Raw genomic sequence first — 19,930 nt, forward strand, 5'->3', positions numbered from 1 at the left:
TAGAATCACGGAGGCACTCTCCTCCAATTTCCTTTTGTTGGTCAACAAATCTTTCAAGAACTTGGCATACCTAGGCATTTGGGATAATGACTCAACAAAGGGAATGTTTATATGTGGCTGCCTAAACAAACCCAGAAACTTCTTATACTGCTCACCCACTCGGTCGTTCTTCAATCTAGAGAGATAAGGGATTCTTGGCTTGTAAGGTGGGGTGCCATCTCCTTTTCCTTGGTTGCTCCCTTCTCGACCTCTACGACCTCCGGTGCTTCAACATTGGTCTTCTCACTTGGAAGCCTATCTTCAACCTCATGACCACTTCTCAAAGTGATCGCCTTCACATGTGCTCATGGGTTGGTCTCGGTATTACTCAGCAAGCTTCCTTGTGGTCTCTCCGATAGACACTTTGCAATTTGCCCTACTTAATTTTCTAGATTGTGCAATGACGCGGTGTGGTTGCGAAGTGTAGCCTCGACCAATTGGAACTATATATCTGATGATTGCACAAATCGAGTCAAGACCTTCTCTATATCGGTCATCTGAGTATCCAAACCTGAAACTCGATTCTCCATGTTTGGGCCTTGTTGTTGAAAACCCAATGGTGCGGTGGCCTTTTGTTACCCTTGATTGTTCCATGAGAAATTAGGGTGGTTCCTCCAACCCGAATTGTAGGTATTGCTAAAAGGAATGCCTTGGTTTCTTATTGCATTACCCATATAATCAACTTGTTCAATGGAGGATGTACCGCCAATGGCTATCAGGCAATCGGAGGGATGATGTCCTTCACCGCACCCGATACAAGTAGTCACAGCTGCCACTCTATTAGAAGTTATAAGGTCTAACTTTTTACTCAATGATTCCACTTGGGATGCCAAAGAAGTGACTGCATCTATTTCTTGGAGTCTGACAACTTTCTTCCTTTCCCGCAGGTTCCACTGGTAGCTATTCATGGTCATATCCTCCACCAATTATCGGGCCTCATCGGGGGTTTTACTCCCCATTGTTCCTCCTGCGGTGGCATCTAGCAATTGCCTTGTACTCGGATTCAACCTATTATAGAAAGTCTGAATAATCATCTATTCGGGAAATCTGTGTTGAGGGCATCTCTGCAAAAGATCCTTGAAGCGCTCCCACATCTCAAACAATGTTTCCAATTCCATCTGCATAAATGACGATATCTCATTTCAAAGCTTCGCCGACTTCACTGGAGGAAAGTATCTTGCAAGGAAAACTTTGACCATCTCATTCCAAGTCGTGATGGATGCTTTTGGTAAGAAATGAAGCCACTGCTTGGCTCTTCCTTTGAGAAAAAATGAGAAAGCCCTCAATCTGATAGCATCATCCGATACACCGTTAATCTTCAGCATGTCACAAACTTCTAAGAAGTTCTGTATGTAGTTGTTTGGATCCTCATCGGCCAAACCATTGGACTACGCTGACTATTGAGTCATCTGGAGGAATGCTGGCTTTAGCTCAAAGTTCGGAGTTATAATCGGTGGTCACATAGTGCCAGATTGTGTCCCCAGTACTGATGGTCAGGTATAATCAGATAATGTTCACTGTTGTTCATTCCGTTTAGCCATGTTGTCAGATCCTTCAACTTCCATGTTAGTGATAAGTGCTTATGTGTTAAGAATGCGATGTATTCTTTCCTTACGATGAGCATGCTTTTATCAGGTTTAAGCGCTAATACATGTGTATTTGTGTTCTTTTGCGCATGTAGGGTTGTGAAGCTAAGTATTAAGAAAAGAAGCCAAAAGTAGATCGTGAATGCACTATTTGGTGGAATGTTGGAAGCAACAAATGCGAAGACACAAGTGAGGCTCTAAGATACGTGAATGTGTGCAACCTCCATTTATTCAAGCCATTACAATGAGATTGAGGGGCATGAAGGCAGTCACATTTGCGTATCCCAACTTGTGCAATGATAGCATGATCTTCACCAATGAACCCATTTATTGAAGAAGAGACGAGATCTATGGCATAAATGTGTGCCCGTTTATATTGCCTCGATGAAAAGTGGATTCTGGAGTATTTTTGGCGGGGGTATTTGCAGCAGGTTACTGTAGTAAATCACTATAGGAATTTAGTGTAGCAGTTACTGTTCACAGCCGGCTGCAAATCTGAATTCCAGAGAATTCACACAGGCATGTGGAAATTCCACAGGGGCATGTGGAACATCCACATGCCCATGTGGGTTCTCGATTTCAGCCCCGATTTCAGCATTCTTTTCTCCATCTTTTCCCCAACTTTCAAGAGGATGGCAGCTAGGATTTTGAAAGGTTTTAGAAAGGCTTTTAGAGTGGTTCTCCACTTCGACACCGTGCTACACTTGCAAGAATCTTATTGGAGGAGCTTTCGTTGGCACCGATCTGGCAAGGTGTGCCCTAGGCCGGACAAGGGGACCTTTGGAGGACACGAGACCACTCCACAAGACCATTGACACAACTACCGAGGGGGGTTTTCTATGGATCACTTGTTTTTACATTTGATTTCGTTGTTGATTGTAACTAGCTCCATGGAGAGCTAAACCACGTAGTGGGTACTTGGATTTGTGAACCCTAGGATGCAATTATTTTTTTAAAACTTTTATTATGCTTTCTTTTATTGATGTTTTAATTGAGTTCTAATCTTGAATGCTTGTTGAACGATTTCTCCCTTACAGTGATATTAGGGCTGAGAGTCTATATTGGTAAACTTTGTTCATGGATGACACGCCATGAGGGTTAGACAAAGTTAGATTGGAGAGGGTTGAGAGGGTGAGTTGAGAGGTAGCGTAGCGTCCCCTTCCCTTTCGATTTGATTTACTCTACCTCCATGTTCCAAGAGTTCTTTGCGGTCATAGTAGAGTGAATGGGCTAAGGAATGACCTTCCGCTGGAGCTTAGTGGAAATGGTAATGGAGTGAAGCATTGAAGTGATTTTAGCACCTAGGGCTTAATTGTGACTAGGAACCTTCCACCTGGACCAAAGGGTTAGGTCTACACACAGGAATAGGATTTATCACTTGGAATCCCTAGAGCATGTTTGACACGACCGAATATGGGTGTAAACTACAAGTGTAGATTTTTTGAAGTAATAAATCTCAGGTGAGTGGGTATCATATCCACAGGGAATAGTAAATAGAAACACAATGATCTCTATCTAAATATGATGATAATAAATCAATAGTATGATGAATGAAATTAATATAAAAAGAGAATAAAGAAATAAGAATGAGAGGTACAATAGAATTGTGAGGAAATGCAATTGATATAAATGGGGTACTCGGATATTGTTCCTCATAGGACAATCATTTCAAATGCAAAACCGACTATTATGCCTCCTAACTAATGCATTAATGAGTCGTGGAAATCCTTCAATAAACAATCCTAAATCTAAGGTCAACCGTGACTAACTCTATACCATGTCCCGGAGGAAAAATCAAACAATCTCAACACCTCGCACTCGGATAGAATCGCATCAAGTTCTAGGGATTCCAAGTGATAGGCCCTATTCCTAGATATAGACCTAACCTTTTGGTCCAGGTGAGAGGTCCCTAGTCACAATTAAGCCCTAGATAGTAAAATCAGTTCAACGCTTCACTCCGTTACCTCTACAACTAAGCCCTAGCGGAAGGTCATTCCTTAGCTTATTCACTCTACTATGACCACAAATAACTCAAGGAAATAGAGGTAGGATAAATCATGTCGAAGGGGAAAGGGGACGCTCCACTATCTCTTGACTCACCCTCTAAACCCTCTTCAATCTAGCTTTATCTAACTCTCGTGGTGTGTTACTCATTCACAAGGGTTATCAAAGTGAACTCTCAACCCTATTGTCACTCTAAGGGAGCATTCAATCAATCAAACATTCAAGATTGGAACTCAATTAAAACATCAATTAAGGAAAGTATAATAAAATGTTTAATGAAACAAATACATTCTACGGTTCACAAATCCAAGTACCCACTAGGGGGTTTAGCTCTCCATGGAGCTAGTTACAATCAACAATGAAATCAAATATAAAAACAAGTATTCCATAGAAAACCCCCTCAGTAGTCATGTCAATAGTCTTGTGGAGTGGCCTCGTCTCCTCCAAAGGTCCCCTTGTCCGGCCTAGGGCACACCTCGCCAGATCGGTGCCGATGAAAGCTCTGCCAATAACCTTCTTACAAGTGGAGTACGGTGTTAAAGCGGAGAACCACTCCAAGAGCCTTGCCAAAACCTCTCAAATCCCTAGCCTCCGCTCTCTTGAAAGTTGGGGAAAGGATGGAGAAAAAATTCAGAAATCGGGGATGAAATCAGCATTCAATAGGGCTGGAATCGGGCATTTACATGCCCCTGTGGATTCTCCACACGGGCATGTGGAATTCCATATGGGCGTGGATAATTTCCACACGCCCATGTGGATTCTCCAGAATTCTCTTTTTCGGCTGGCTGTGAACAATACCTGCTACAGTAAATTGCTACAGTGTTTTCCATAGTACCTTGCTAAAGTACCATCCCGAAACACTCCCAAATCTATGTGTTCATCGAGGTAACATAAATGGGCACACATTTACGTCATAGATAGCTTTGCTTCTTCAACAACGGCTTCATCGGTGAAGATCTTGCTATTAATGCACAAGCCGGGATACTCGAATATCACTGCCTTTGTGCCCCTCCAAATCATTATGCTAACTTGAATACACAGAGGTTGGCATACATTCTTACATCTTGAACCCAACCTATGTCTTCGCGTTTGATCCTTCGTAAGATTTCCACCAAATAGTGCGTTCACGATCTACAGTGCTTCTTTCTTTAACATTCGGCTTCACAACCCTATATGCATGAAAATAATATAAATGCACATATATTAGCGCTAAAACCTGATAAAAGTAATGCTCATCATAAGAAAAGAACACTTCGCATTCTTATCACACAAGCACTTATCAGTCTTGCAACTATATATAGTGCGAGATGTTGAGATTGATCGATTTCTCCACCAGGACTTGGTGCAAAGTTAGTCATGGTTGACCTTAGATTTGGGACCATGTATCTTAGGATCTCCATGACTCATTAATGCACTATTTAGGAAGCATAATAGTTGGTTCTGCACTTGAAATGATTGTCCTAAGTGGATCAATATTCGAGTACCCCATTTATATCGATTGCCTTATCTCTCAACTTTATTGTGCCTCTCGTTCTTAATTCTTTTATCTCTTTATATATAAATTTCATTCATCATACCATCGATTTATTGTCATCATAGTTAGATAGCAATCGCTGTGTTTCTATTTACTATTCCCTATGGATACAATACCCACTCACCTGGGATTTATTAGTTTGACACCCGTGCACTTGCGGTATACACGCATATTCGGTCGTGTCAGCCAGCTAGATTGGAAGGTTTTTCCACATGTTCTTTTTCCCTTTTTCTGAGTGTACATGCACAAGTGGAAGAGGTGGAGAATGAGTGTGAACAGGAGGCGAGCAATTTTGAGGAAATTGGCAGATTGAAAGAAAGTAGATTGCGCCCATCAATTGAGGAACCACCCGAACTAGAGCTTAAAACCTTGCTGGCACATTTGGAGTATGCCTTTTTAATGGAAGAATCAAAACTGCCTGTACATGTGGCTTCAAATTTGTTAGTAGATCAGAAGGAGAAGCTTATTAGCATGTTAAAAAGATATAAATTGGCTATTGTTTGGAAGATCTCGGACATCAAGGGCATCAACCCATCATTTTGCACTCGTAAAATCTTGATGGAGAATAATTACAAATCAGTGATTTAACCCTAAAGAAGATTGAACCCAAACATGAAGGAGGTTGTCAAAGCAGAAGTGGTAAAACTACTAGATGCGGGAATTATCTATCCCATCTCCGACAGTGCATGGGTGAGCCCTACTCAAGTAGTTCAAAAAAAAGGTGCAATGACAGTTGTGAGAAATGAAAAGAACTAATTGATTCCTACAAGGAGAGTTACGAGCTGGCGTGTTTGATTAACTATAGAAGGTTGAATGATGCTACCTGAAAGGATCATTTTCCATTGCCATTTATTGATCAAATGTTGGAGTGATTGGTGGGGCATCAGTTTTATTGCTTCCTTGATGGTATGTCGGGGCACTTCCAAATTTTTATAGCTCCAGAGGATCAAGAGAAGACAATATTCACTTCTCCTTATGGTACTTTTGCTTACAGAAGAATGCCTTTCAGGCTGTTTAATGCACCAGTGATATTTCAGCGGTGCATGACTGCTATCTGTGACGATCTTCTGAAGGACATAATAGAGGTGTTCATGGATGATTTTTTGGTATTTGGAGATTCCTTCGAAATATGTCTAAAAAATTTGGAAAGATTGCTAGTGAGGTGTGAAGAGACAAATCTTGTTCTTAATTAGGAGAAATGTCACTTTATGGTTCAAGAAGGCATTGTTCTTGGACATAAAATTTCCCATGTAGGCATGGAAGAAGATAAAGCGATGATTGAAGTCATAGAGAAGCTTCCTCCACCCATAAATGTAAAAGCGGTTTGTAGTTTCTTTGGACACGCAGGCTTTTATAGAAGGTTCATCAAGGATATTTTGAAGATCACGCAACCGTTGACCGAACTTCTTGAAAAAGATGCTCCTTTTGATTTTGGGAATGATTGTCTGATCGCGTTCAACTTGATGAAAGAGAGATTAGTGCAAGCACTAATTTTAACCATGCCGGATTGGAACGAACCTTTTGAGCTCATGTGCGATGCAACTGATTATGCTATTGGAGCGGTTATTGGTCAGATGAAAGATAAGCAGTTCCAACCAATTTATTATGCTAGTAAGACTCTGACGAGTGCTTAAGAGAATTATAATATTACAGAAAAAGAGTTAGCAGTGGTGTTTGCTTTTGACATGTTCAGGCCATACCTTATTTTATCTAGGGTCACGGTATTTGCAGATTACTCGGCACTCTATTATCTCATGAACAAGGCTGAGACAAAACCGAGATTGATTCATTGGATCCCGTCGTTGCAAGAATTGGATATGAAGATAAAATATAAGAGAGGGACTGAAAATGTAGTTGCGGATCATCTGTGAAGGTTAGAAGTTTCTGAAGGACAAGAACCAACAAGCAAGGAAATTAATGACTTTTTTCCCAAAGAGCATTTGTATGCAGTGCGGGAGTTAGAGTCAGAGGATGTTCTGTGGTTCACAGATTTTGTGAATTATTTGTCAGGGAAAGTACTGAAGTAGGGCCTCAATTTTCAATAGAAGAAAAAGTTTTTCAGTGACTTGAAGGACTATTTTTTTTTATTACCCATACTTGTTCCATATTTGTGCATACTAGGTGGTTCAAAGATGTGTATCTAGAGAGGAAGGTTGGAATATTATTGCTCACTGTCACTCGGGGCCAGTTGGGGGGCACTATGCTTCAAGTAGAACTGCTAAGAAAGTTTTGGTTGCCAGTTTCTATTGGCCTACACTTTTCCAGGATGTCCAACAGTTTGTTCTTCAATGTGACAGTTGTTAGAGGGTCAGAAATCTATCGCGAAGGGATGAAATGACTCAGAATCTGATACAATTTTGCGAGGTTTTTGATGTGTGGGGCATTGACTTCATAGGACCATTTCCGAAGTCCAATGGTAACCAATATATCTTTGTGGTGGTGGATTATGTCTCTAAATGGTTGGAAGCTCAAGCTCTTCGAACTAATGATGCTAGAACTGTGGTAACATTTTTCAAGAGATTGTTCACTTGATTTGGGACTCCACGGATTATCATCAGTGATAGAGGGACCCATTTTTGCAATACATGACTTGCAAAAGTGTTGAACCGCTATGGAGTACATCATCGCATTGCTACCCCCTACCACCCGCAAATGAGTTGTCAAGTGGAAGTTACGAACAGAGAGCTTAAGAGAATCTTGAAAAAATTAGTGTAATAAGGGAAACGGGATTGGTCAGAATGTTTGGATGGCACAGTTTGGGCCCACAGAATAGTGTACAAGACTCCAATAGGGGCCACTCCTTATAACTTGGTGTATGGGAAATCTTGCCATTTGCCGGTGGAGCTAGAGCATAAAGCTACTTGGCCATCAAGGCTATGAATTTTGACTTCAGCAAGGCAGGAGAACAAAGATTGCTGCATCTCAATAAGTTAGATTAGTGGAGGATGAAAGCATACCAGAATGGGGGTTTTATAAAGAAAGAATTCGGAAGTGGCATGACAAGAATATCAAGAATGTGAATGAGTTCATGGTTGGTGATCAAGTGTTATTATTCAATTCTCGTCTATGCATATTTTCGGGAAAGCTCAACTCTAGATGGTTTGGGCCTTACACAATAACCGAAGTTTCACCTCATGGTGTCGTTGAAATTACCCATCCGGAGAAAGGTATAGTTAAGGTGATCGGACACCGGCTAAAACCATACTATGCGGGAGAGGATGGTAATGATGACAAGGAAGTGTTCTTTCTTCATAAGCTCCCATGAGGTAAGACAAGGTATGTCAAGCTAAGTGATGTCAAACAAGCATTTCTTGGGAGGCAACCCAAGTCTTTAATGTTTTCCTAGTTTTTAGTTTAGTGTTTGCTTGAATAAGGCTTTAAGTGTTCGTGTCTTCATTCTTAAATGCTTTTGCTATGATTTTCTGGCGGACATTATGGTGTTATCATGTGCCTAATCATGTGTGGCGAAGAATTTTAGTCATTTGAGCATGTTTTTCATGTTTTCTTTGGTTAAAATTGCATTGTTAGGCAGACTTGAGTGTTTATTTGTGTTCAGGAATTTTCTGCAGAGCCTGCAAAGTTTTCCAAGCGTCTAGAGAAAACACTAGGCAGTATGGAATTTCCACACGGGCGTGCGTTCTCATTCAGAGCTCATCCAGAGATGGCACAGGGGTGTGAACTCGCCCCTGTGAATGGCCTTGTGAATTTCTCATGCCCGTGGGTAATTTCCGCACGGGTGTGTTTCATTCTACAGAGACTTAGCATTTTTCCCGAGAAGATACACGGGTGTGGACTCACCCATGTGGATGATTCTGTCAACAAATGCACGGGTGTGGGTAATTTCCACACGCTTGTGTGGGCCTCTATAGAGAATTCTCCCTCCATCCCAAGAATACACAGGGGCGTGTGATTACCCCAGTAATCTGCCCAGTAAGGATCCACGCTCGTGTGGAATTTCCACACGAGCATGTAAAACATTTAGAAAGTTTCCTCATGGTGATATAGAAGCCACAGGGGTGTGTGTTTGCCCCTGTGGGTGGGACACACGGGCGTGGGTAATTTCCACGCGCCCGTGTGGATGTGTAGAGACCAAAGAAGATGTGATTTCATTTATAAATCTATTAAGCCTTTCCTATCTTCACACTCTTAAACGCTCAAGAAAGTTCCCTCGTACTCTCCTGACTCCCACACCATCGATTTTGAGAGGATTCAATCGAGTTTTTAGCCGCTTAAAAGGTTTTCAACTTTATCTTGTCGATAAACCTTCATTCTCCCTTTTCTTCGCCTCATTTTATTTTATTCATTTAAATTTAACGAATGTGTTTCGCTTTCATGCTAAAATGGGGCTCGCATTCTTGGAATGGGTTTTTAGAGAAACTTTTGGTTGTGTTTATCGGTTAAAACCCAAGGGTCTTGCATCCTTTACGCCTAAAGGATCCACACGGGCGTGTGGAATTTCCACAGGCCCATGTGAAATCCTGCAACATTGATCTATGAGATAATTTGATTGATTTTCTTTCAATTCTTGTAGGAAGGCTTCTAGGACAAAGAGAGCAGCTGGCAAGCGCCCTTGAGAGCACTCCTCTTAACCCGAGCATGTCGAGTTTGATATCCCCGAGCGCCAAGCTTGATTTGAGCATCTGTTGAAGCTAATGTTTGGTCAAACACGGTTTCCGGATTCAAGTGCTGTGCGAGAAATAGATTTCACCGAGGAGATGGCAGATGAGGATGATAAGATGCTAGAAGTGGGCGGTTAGTACAGACTACTGATTATTCATGATCCTGCTATCCGTATGCCGACACCGGAGGTTCTTGCGTCATTTGAGTTCGACAGATCGTACTCTAATTTTGATGATGGTGACACTATATAGGTCAGAGTATCTAGACATCATTATAGTATGTTCTCGATTCGGTTGGGGTTATACGAGAAGGAATTCACTACCATAGAGGAGTATGAGCAGCTTCCTACAGACTACCTGGTAGCTTGACTCCTCAGCGCGCATATCGAGTACTATATGGCAGTGGCTAGTATGAGCCATGGGTTTCAAAGGTGACTTGTCTATCTTGGCCAAGTTACAGATATATATGCATGTTGTCCTGAGTAGATTGGTGAATGGTCATGGTGACATCACTAGAGTTTTGAGTCGGCAAGAGTTGTTGTATTTGTACTCCATGGTGCAGAATAAACTAGTTCATCTAGGACATATAGTGGTCAAGTATCTGAGACATCAGGGATAGTATGCCAGGATCAGTACCTTATTCACTGGCCCTTACATTATGAGGGTTATTATGGGCATGGGCCTAATGGGTGCTATCAGAGGGGCGGAGAAGGAGATCATACCCGCTCCCTTGGGTATAGAGACGTTTAGACAGATGGGTATGCTTCCCAGGTATGGGCCAGGGGTGCATGTTTTGATTGTACCTGACCCTGAGAGCCTGAGAGAGGTGGGGACATTATTGAAGGATCTCAACCATTACAGGAGTCTCAACCTGAACAGAGGGAGTCGGAGGTGCCTCATGCATCACAGGAACGACCACTGGCCCATATTTTTTCTCTACTGCTGAACCATGATCACTTTGAGAGGCTCGACAACACTGTAGGGATACTGTAGACTGAGGTAGCCAAGATCCGTGTGGCACAGGCTGCTGACAAGGACCACAGCAAATTCACTTGTTTGTCGAGTAATAAATTCCAAGGTGAGTGGGTTATCGTATCCATAGGGATTAGGCAGTAAAAATTCTTAAATTGCTACTTAACCAAGTGAAAATGAACAATGATTTTGTTGATAAGGTGTGATGTAAATAAGAGTAAAAGAAATAAGAAAAAAGCTAAAGTAGGTGAGAGATAAGGCAATCGATAGAAGTGGGGTACTTGGATACTATTTTACCTAATATAATCGTTTCAAGTGCAAACCAAACTATTATGCTTCCTAACTAATGCATTAATGAGTCACAGAGATCCTAAGATACATGATCCCAAATCTAAGGTCAACCATGACTAACTCTAAAACAACTATTATGCTTTCTAACTAATGCATTAATGAGTTGTGGAGATCCTAAGATACATGGTCCTAAATCTAAGGTCAACCATGACTAACTCTACACCAAGTCGTGGTGGAGAAATCGATCAGTCTCAACACCACGCATTGTGTACAGTTGCAAGATGCTCTAGGGATTCCAAGTGATAAACCCTATTCCTATGTGTAGACCTCACCCTTTGGTCTAAGCGGAAGGTCCCTACACAATTAAGCCCTAGGTGCTAAATCATTTCAATGCTTCACTCCGTTGCCTTTGCAACTAAGCTCAAGCGGAAGGTCATCCCTTAGCCCATTCAATCTACTATGACCGCAAAGAACTCTTGGAATGTGGAGGTAGAGTAAATCAAATCAAAGGGGAAAGGGAACACTCGGCTACCTCTCGACTCACTCTCTCAACCCTCTCTTATCTAGCTTTGTCTAACCGTCATGGTATGTCACCCATCCACAATGATTACCAATATAGACTCCCAACCCTAGTGTCACTCTAAGGGAGAAATCATTCAAAAAGCATTCAAGATTTGAACTCAATTAAAATATCAACTAAGGAAAGCATAATAAAAGGTTTAAAGAAACAATAGCCTCCTAGGGTTAACAAATCCAAGTACCCACTAGGGGGTTTAGCTATCCATGGAGCTAGTTACAATCAATAATGAAATCGAATGTAAAAACAAGTAATCCATAAAAAAAACCCCTTGGGTGTTGGTGTCGATGGTCTTATGCAGTAGTTGAGTGTTCTCCAAGGGTTTCAATGTCCGGCCTAGGGCACACTTCGCTGGATCTATGCCGACAAAATCTCCCCCAATAACCTTCTTCCAAATGAATCACGATATCGAATCCTTCAAACCACTCCTAAGACATGCCAAAAGCCTCTCGAAACCCTAGCTGACGGCCTCCCAAACAATGGAGAAAAATAGAAGAGAAGAGGTGAAAAAGATCCTCAAAATCGGGCTAAATCGCGGCTTAAATAGGGATGGAATCAGGCATCCACACACCCCTGTGGATGTTTCCCACGGGCCTGTGAAATTTCCACACGGGCATGGGGAATTTCTACACGCCCATGTGGATTCTCTGGAAATCTCATTTTCGGCCGGCTGTGAACAGTAACTGCTATAGTAGTCTGCCAGAACACTCCCAATTCTACCCTCTTCATCGAGGCAATATAAACGGGGACACATTTATGCTGTAGATCATGTGTCTTCTTCAATCAAAAGCTTCATTGGTAGAGATCTTGTCATCAATGCACGATTCGGGATATGCAAATGTGCCTGCCTTTGTGCCCTTCCAATCTATTGTAGTGACTTGAATTCATGGAGGTTGGCACACATTCACGTATCTTGGAGTCCCACTTGTGTCTTCGCATTTGTTCCTTATAAGATTCCACTAAACAATGCGGTTACGATCTACTTTTGGCTTCTTTTATCAATTCTTAGCTTTACAACCCTATATGCATGAAAGTAAAACAAATGCACATGTATTAGCGCTAAAACCTAATAAAAGTAATGCTCATCATAAGGAAAGAACACTTCGCATTCTTATCACATAAGCACTTATCAGCTACACACAGTACAGAGTTTATGGCACAGTTTGACATTCTACTGCAGATCCTAGAGCGTAACTTGTCATCTCCATCTATTACATGGACCCCTTAGATCCCGCCAGCATCACCATCTCTATCTCCATCAGCATAATTTGGGCTGACACAAACAATAGCTATAGCAGAGCCGACACTAGACGACACCAACACTTGACTCATCTTTCTCTTCTTTACATTTATTTGCATTTCATTTTGGACTTATACACTCAGAAAGGATCCTCTTTCTGAGTTTATCTTTTATTTTTGTTTGAGTTGTATTTCATTACTCTATTTTTTATATACTTAAGTCATTTTTGTTTATTGAGCTTCACTGAACCCCTCGTGTATGCGTGCAGATGGTCTTGTCAGTATGGGAATTGAGAACTAGTCGTGGGCATCACCAATGTGGGTCGTGTGTGATTCACAACCTGTTACAACTTTACTCCCAAGGATTTAGCTCCATCAAACACAATACTAGGAGTCAAGGGAGTATTGTTTCGATTGGCCACTCCCACATATTTTCCTTGATTGCTATACTTTCTATGGTGCTTGCATGTGTACATTGAGGGCAATGTACATCTTAAGTGTGGGGGAATTCACTTTGCACATGTCTTTTACAAATGTTTTGATTGACATACATGCTCACGTAGCCAATGACAGTTCACCTTAGTTGCAATGTTTTTATTCTTTAGTCTAGGAGAATTTTTAACATTGAATGTTCTCATGCTCTAATTTTTACTTGAATTTCTAAGAATTTTCGCCCGATTGACACTTGTTGTACCACTCGCTCATGAAACTCTTTTGGAAACTCTAGTTTGATGTTTAAGGGACTAATTAGTCTTGTTTCTTGTTCTATTTTGCTAAAAAAAATTGGAAAAGAAGAGAAAGAAAATATATGGTTTAGTTGTGTATTTGGGGTAGAAAGAGCTACCACCTATGAAGTATGAAGCTATTTTCATAAGTCAGATACTAGTTATGCCCTAATGAGAGAAAGAGATATCTCATGGAATGAGTGAAAGCTACCACCCCGGTAGAGAGAGCTACCACCTCCAAAGTGTGAAAGCCACCTCGAATGTGTGAAGCTACTACCATCTCTTTGCTTTGCTATGTTGTGTAGATAAATAAGTCCCTTATACTTGGAACATTGAGGAGTATACTTCAGGTTTACTTGAGTGAGTTTACACACACTTACATGATCTCGGGTTTGTTGTCCTTTTTTATTTGAGTTGTTTTTAGCTAGAGCAATGATTTTTCATATTTAGTGTTAAAATTTCCCTTACTTGTAGAATGCTTCTGTTGCATGCTTTGGTGAACCTAAGGCCGAGCACTTCAATCTTTCCTTCTTTCATGCTTCAGTGTTTTATTTCTTTGCCTGAGCACAAGCAAAAGCTTAAGTGTGCGGTAGTTTGATGAGTGCTTGTGTATTTAGAATGCGAAGTGTTCTTTCCTTACAATAAGCATTACTTTTATCATGTTTAAGTGCTAATACATGTGTATTTGTGTTCTTTTGTGCATGTATGGTTGTGAAGTTAAATATTAAGAAAAGAAGCCAAAAATACATCTTGAACACATGACAAGGTCCCCTTGCGTATATCCCGCAAGTGCACGGGTTTGTCGAAGTAATAATCCCGGATGAGCCGGTATCGAATCCATAGGGAGTAGGGACTAAAAACACTTAATCCGCTTCTTAGCTATGTGAAAGATTAATAGTGATAAGTGTGACAATGATTCAATTCTCAAAAGTAAAATCAACAAGTAAGAGAGCACGAGTAAAGGAGAAAGGTAAGGCAATCGATAAAGATGGGGTACTCGGATAATGCTCCGCCTAGGACAATCGTTTCAAGTGCAAGAACCCCCTATTATGCTTCCTAATCAATGCAATGGTGAGTCATGGAAATCCTTAAATACATAGTCCCAAATCTAAGGTCAACTATGCCTAACTCTATACATGTCCTGGAGGAGAGATTAGATAACCTCTCAACCTCGCACTCGAATAGAGTTGCAATGAGCTCTAGGGATTCCAAGTGATAAATCTCTTCCTAATTATAGACCTAACCCTTTGGTCCAAGTGGAAGGTCCCTAACCATGATTAAGCCCTAGATACTAAGATCACCTCAACGCTTCACTCCGTTGTACATGCAACTAAGCCCCAACGGAGGGTCATCCTTAGACCATTCACTCTATTATGGCCACAAAGAACTCAAGGAACGGAGGTAGAATCTATCACATCAGAGGGAAAAGGGGATGCTCCTGTACCTCTCGACTCACCTTCTCAACCCTCTCCAACCTAGCTTTGTCTAACGCTCGTGGTGTGTCACTCACTCACAAGGTTACCAACAAGAACTCTCAACCCTAGTGTCACTCTAGGGGAAATGTTCATCCAATCAAGCATTCAAGGTTGGAACTCACAACAAACATCAATTAATTGAAAGCATAATAAAGAGATTCAATGAAACAAATACATCGTAGGGTTCACAAATAATCAAGTACCAACTAGGGGTTTAGATCTCCATGGAGCTAAGTACAAGCAAAGAAATAGAATGTAAAAGCAATGAATCCATAGAGAAACCAACTCGATAGTCGTGTCGATGGTCTTGTGGAAAGTCCTCTACTCGTCGTCTAAGGATTCCCTTGTCCGGTATAGGATACGCCTCAACGGAAGCTCCCCTACCAACCTTCTTCCTCAGGAATGACAATGTGGGAGCCATAGAACAACTCCAAAACCTTAGCCAATACCTCTCAAAACCCTAGTCGAAACCCTCTCTCAAGTTGGGGAAAAGATGGAGAAAAGAATGCTGAAATCGTGGCTGAATCGGCTTTAAATAGGGCTGGAATCGGGCGACCACACGGGCCTGTGGATCTTTCACACGCCCATGTGGAATTTCCACACGGGCGTAGATAATTTCCACACGCCCGTGTGGGTTCTCTGAATTCCTGTTTTCTCGGCGGCTGTGAATAGTTCTGCTATAATTCTTTGCTAACGGGCACACGTTCACGTCGTGGATCACTTGCTTCTTCAAAGATAGACAAGTTAGTGGAGCTCTTGTTCTATGCGCATAAGTCAGAATGCTCAAGTGTGACTGCCCTTGTGCCCCTCCAAAAGGATGTGCCAACTCCAATACAAGGAGGTTGGCACAACCTCTAACATCTCACACCCGACCTATGTCTTCCTGTTTGAACTTTAGCAAGATTTTCCCCAAAATCGGTGCATTATGATCCACATTGGCTTCTTTCCTTCATAATCGGCCTCACAACCCTACCTGCACAAAAGTAACATAAAAACACACATATTAGTGTAAAAACCCGAGAAGAGTAATGCTCAACATAAGGAAAGAATGCTTCCCATTAATATCACACAAGCACTTATCAACACACTATTTGGTGGAATTTTGAAAGGAACAAACCCGAATACACAAGTGGGGCTCTAAGATACGGGAATGTGTGCCAACCTTCATGTATTCAAGCCATTACAATGAGTTGGAGGGGCATGAAGGCAGTCACATGTGCGTATCCCAACTTGTGCATTAATAGCAAGATTTTCACCAACAAGGCTTTTTGACTGAAGAAGAATTGTGATCTATGGCATAAACGTGTGCCCGTTTATGTTGCCTTGATGAAAAGGGTGGAATTGGGAGTGTTTTGGCTGAGTACTGTAGCAGGTTACTACAGCAAATTAATGTAGCAAGATACTATAGCATTTACAGTTCACAGCCGCCCAAAAATCATATTTCCAGAGAATCTACACGGCCGTGTGGAAATTCCACAGGCCTATGTGTAAAATCCACAGGGGCGTGTGGATGCCTGATTCCAGCCCTATTTAAGCTGCGATTCAGCCCGATTTTGGGGATCTTCTTTCCCCTTTCTCTCCAACTTTTCTCCATCTTTTGAGAGGCCGTCGGCTAGGGTTTTGAGAGGCTTTTGGCATGTATTTGGAGTGGTTCTCTGGATTCAACACTGCGCTTCACTTGAAAGAAGATTATTGGGAGAGCTTTTGTCGGCACCGATCCGGCGAGATGTGCTCGAGGCCGGACAAGGGAACCTTTGGAGAAGACGAGGCTATTCTGCAAGACCATTGCCACGAATACCAAGGGGGTTTTTCCTATGGATTGCCTATCTTTACTTTCGATTTCATTGTTGATTGTATTGTGTTCCATGGAGAGCTAAACCCTATAGTGGGTACTTGGATTTCGTAAACCCTAGGATATTATTGTTTTATTGACTTTCCATTATGCTTTCATTAATTGATGCTTTTATTTGAGTCCCAATCTTGAATGCTTGTTGAATGATTTCTCCCTAAGAGTGACACTAGGGTTGAGAGTCAATATTGGTAATCTTTGTGGATGAGTGACACGCCATGAGGGTTAGACAAAGATAGATTGGAGAGGGTTGAAAGGGTGAGTAAAGAGGTAGCTGAGTGTCCCCTTTTCCCCTCCGGTGTTAGTTATCCTACCTCCAATTCCTAGAGTTCTTTGTGGTTATAATAGAGTGAAGTACTAAGGGATGAACTCCTTTGGGGCTTAGTTGCATGAGCAACAGAGTGAAGCGTTAAAGTGACCTTAGTATCTGAGGCTTAATTATAATTAGGGGTCTTTCATCTGTGCAAAAGGGTTAGATCTACACATAATAATAGGGTTTATTACTTCGAATCCCTAGAACTCCATGCAACTTTATATAGTGTAAGTTGTTGAGACTGAGCGATTTCTCTACCGGGACACTGTGTAGGGTTAGTCACGGTTGACCTTAGGTTTGGGACCATGTGCTTTAGGATTTCCATGACTTATTGAGCATTAATTATTAAGTATAATGGTAGGTTTGGAACTTGAAGCATAAGTCTTAGGGGGAGCATTATCCGAGTACCCCATTTCTATTTATTACCTTACATCTCAATTACTTGTATCTCTCTTTCTTGTTCCTTTTATTTCTGTTTACATCACATTTTATCAACACAATCATTATTCATATTCACTTGGTTAAGTAGCAATTTAGGTATTTTTATTCTCTACTCTCTGTGGATATGATGCCCCACTCACTTGGGATTTATTACTTTGTCAAACCCGTACACTTGCGGGTCACACGCAAGGGGCGTTGTCAAGTACTTATCATGTATTCTATTTTATTGGTTTTATTTGCTTGAAGACAAGAAAATGCTTAAGTGTGAGGATATTTGATATGACATCCATATGTGCACGAGTCATCAAGTAATACCTCTCACGCAAGCATGAGAGGGTCGTTGATAAGTGCTTGAGTAGACATATTTTTATATATGTTTTACATGCATTGAGCATCATTTTTACCATGGTTTATGTCTCACATTGTGTATTTTGTGTTCTTTTGTGCAATTAGGTTGTGAATGCCTTGAAGAATTAAAAGGGAGCAAAGATAGGCTATAAATGCATAATGTTGAGAGTTCTTATGCAATTCAAAGACTAATACATGAGAGAGGTTCATGAATGCGAAGATGTGTGCCAACTTCCAAGGAGATTCAAGTCAATTCACTAGTTGGAAGGGCATAAAGACGGTCAAATCTTCATGTTCCTTCTCTTTGTGAAGATTGCAAGATCTCTCAAAGATGCGTCGATGAAGGAAAGTCCTATAGCCTACCACATGATCGTGTGCCCCAACTATGTGGCCTCAAGAGGAGAATGTTTGCACCTGGTTTGTAAAAAGTACTATAGCAAAACACTGTAGTAATTTTACTGTATTGAGTATCTATCATGTGTCCCCAAGCGCCCATTTGGATTTCTTTCCATTGGCGCATAGTGTAGGGTTAGTTATGGTTGACCTTAGGTTTGGGACCGTGTGTTTTAGGATTTTCATGACCCATTAAACATAAGTTAGGAGACATAATGATTAGTCTTGCACTTGAAACAATAGTGCTAGGCTGAGCAATGTACGGGTGCCCCATTTTCTATCGATTGCTTCTTCTTATATTCGATTGCGTCCTTTTCTTCTTTACTTTATTTTTACTTGCATCGAAATTGTTTACACTGCTCTTGAATCATCTTCACCATAGTTAAATAGAAATTCTTGTGTTTCTGAGCACTATTCCCAATGGATACGACTACCCACTCACCATGGTACTTTATTACTTTGATAACCCGTGAAGTTTCGGTACACACACACAAGGGGTGTGTCAAGTTTTTGGTGCCGTTGCTGGGGAATAAGCCTTTTGGAAGCATTTTACACTTTGTTATTTTAGCTATTGATCACTAATTCCATTTCACACTTTCTTACTCTTCCATCATTCTGATTTATTTTTCTTTCTTTGGTTGCAGCTTTATAAGTCGAGGAAACCCTTGGACTTTTATTGAAGGAGACCTGGATATCGCAATAAAAATTCATATAAGGGGAGAAGAACCTATGGAAGAACAATCAAATCAAGCTGAGATAGAAGGTGAAGGGTCTGATAATTTGGCAGAACAGTATGAGTAACAGAGGACACTCTCAAATTATGCAAGACCCACAGTTCTTGGCATGCAGTCTAGTATTGTCTGGATACCAATTACAGCTCAGAGTTTTGACCTCGAGCCAGGCTTCATCCAAATGTTGTAGTAGTCAGCACAGTTTAATGGTTTGGCCGATGAGGATCCGAACAACCACATCGAGAATTTCTTAGAAGTGTACGACATGTTCAAGATTAATGGAGTAATGGATGATACTATTAAGTTGAGGGCCTTCCCATTTTCCTTGAAAGGGAGAGCAAAGAAATGTCGACATTCATTACCTAGAGCATCGATCACTACATTGGAGGACATGGCGGAAGCTTTTCTTGCTCGATATTTCCCTACCGAAAAATCTACAAATCATAGGAATGAAATATCCTCTATTATGCAAATAGAATTAGAGTCTCTTTTTGAGACATAGGACAGGTTCAAGGATCTCCTACGGAAATGTCCTCAGCATGGGTTCCCCAAGTGGATGATTATCCAAACATTCTATAATGGTTTGAACCCCAGCAAAAAGCGATTACTTGATGCTACAGCATGAGGTACCTTGGGAAGTAAGACCCCCAAAGAAGCCCGATATCTCATCGAAAAAATAGCTATAAACAGTTATCAGTGGAACACACGAGTGATAAGTGCTTGTGCGATACGAAAGCGAAGCTTTCATTCCTTATGTTGAGCATTACTTTTCTCAGGTTTTTACACTAATATGT

General features: G+C 41.2%; 2 non-coding genes across 2 annotated transcripts; one reads left to right on the forward strand and one right to left on the reverse strand.

The window, feature by feature from the left end:
- The first annotated feature begins 1,083 nt into the window (after nt 1–1,083).
- LOC120256564 lies at nt 1,084–1,190 on the forward strand. The gene has a single exon (XR_005535350.1). It is a non-coding gene; the product is annotated as a small nucleolar RNA R71 (small nucleolar RNA).
- Nucleotides 1,191–19,575: 18,385 nt separating this feature from the next.
- LOC120256571 lies at nt 19,576–19,682 on the reverse strand. Its single transcript, XR_005535356.1, has one exon. It is a non-coding gene; the product is annotated as a small nucleolar RNA R71 (small nucleolar RNA).
- Between the last annotated feature and the right edge of the window lie 248 nt (nt 19,683–19,930).

This window comes from Dioscorea cayenensis, unplaced genomic scaffold, assembly GCF_009730915.1.
Source record: "Dioscorea cayenensis subsp. rotundata cultivar TDr96_F1 unplaced genomic scaffold, TDr96_F1_v2_PseudoChromosome.rev07_lg8_w22 25.fasta BLBR01001509.1, whole genome shotgun sequence".
Lineage (NCBI taxonomy): Eukaryota > Viridiplantae > Streptophyta > Magnoliopsida > Dioscoreales > Dioscoreaceae > Dioscorea > Dioscorea cayenensis.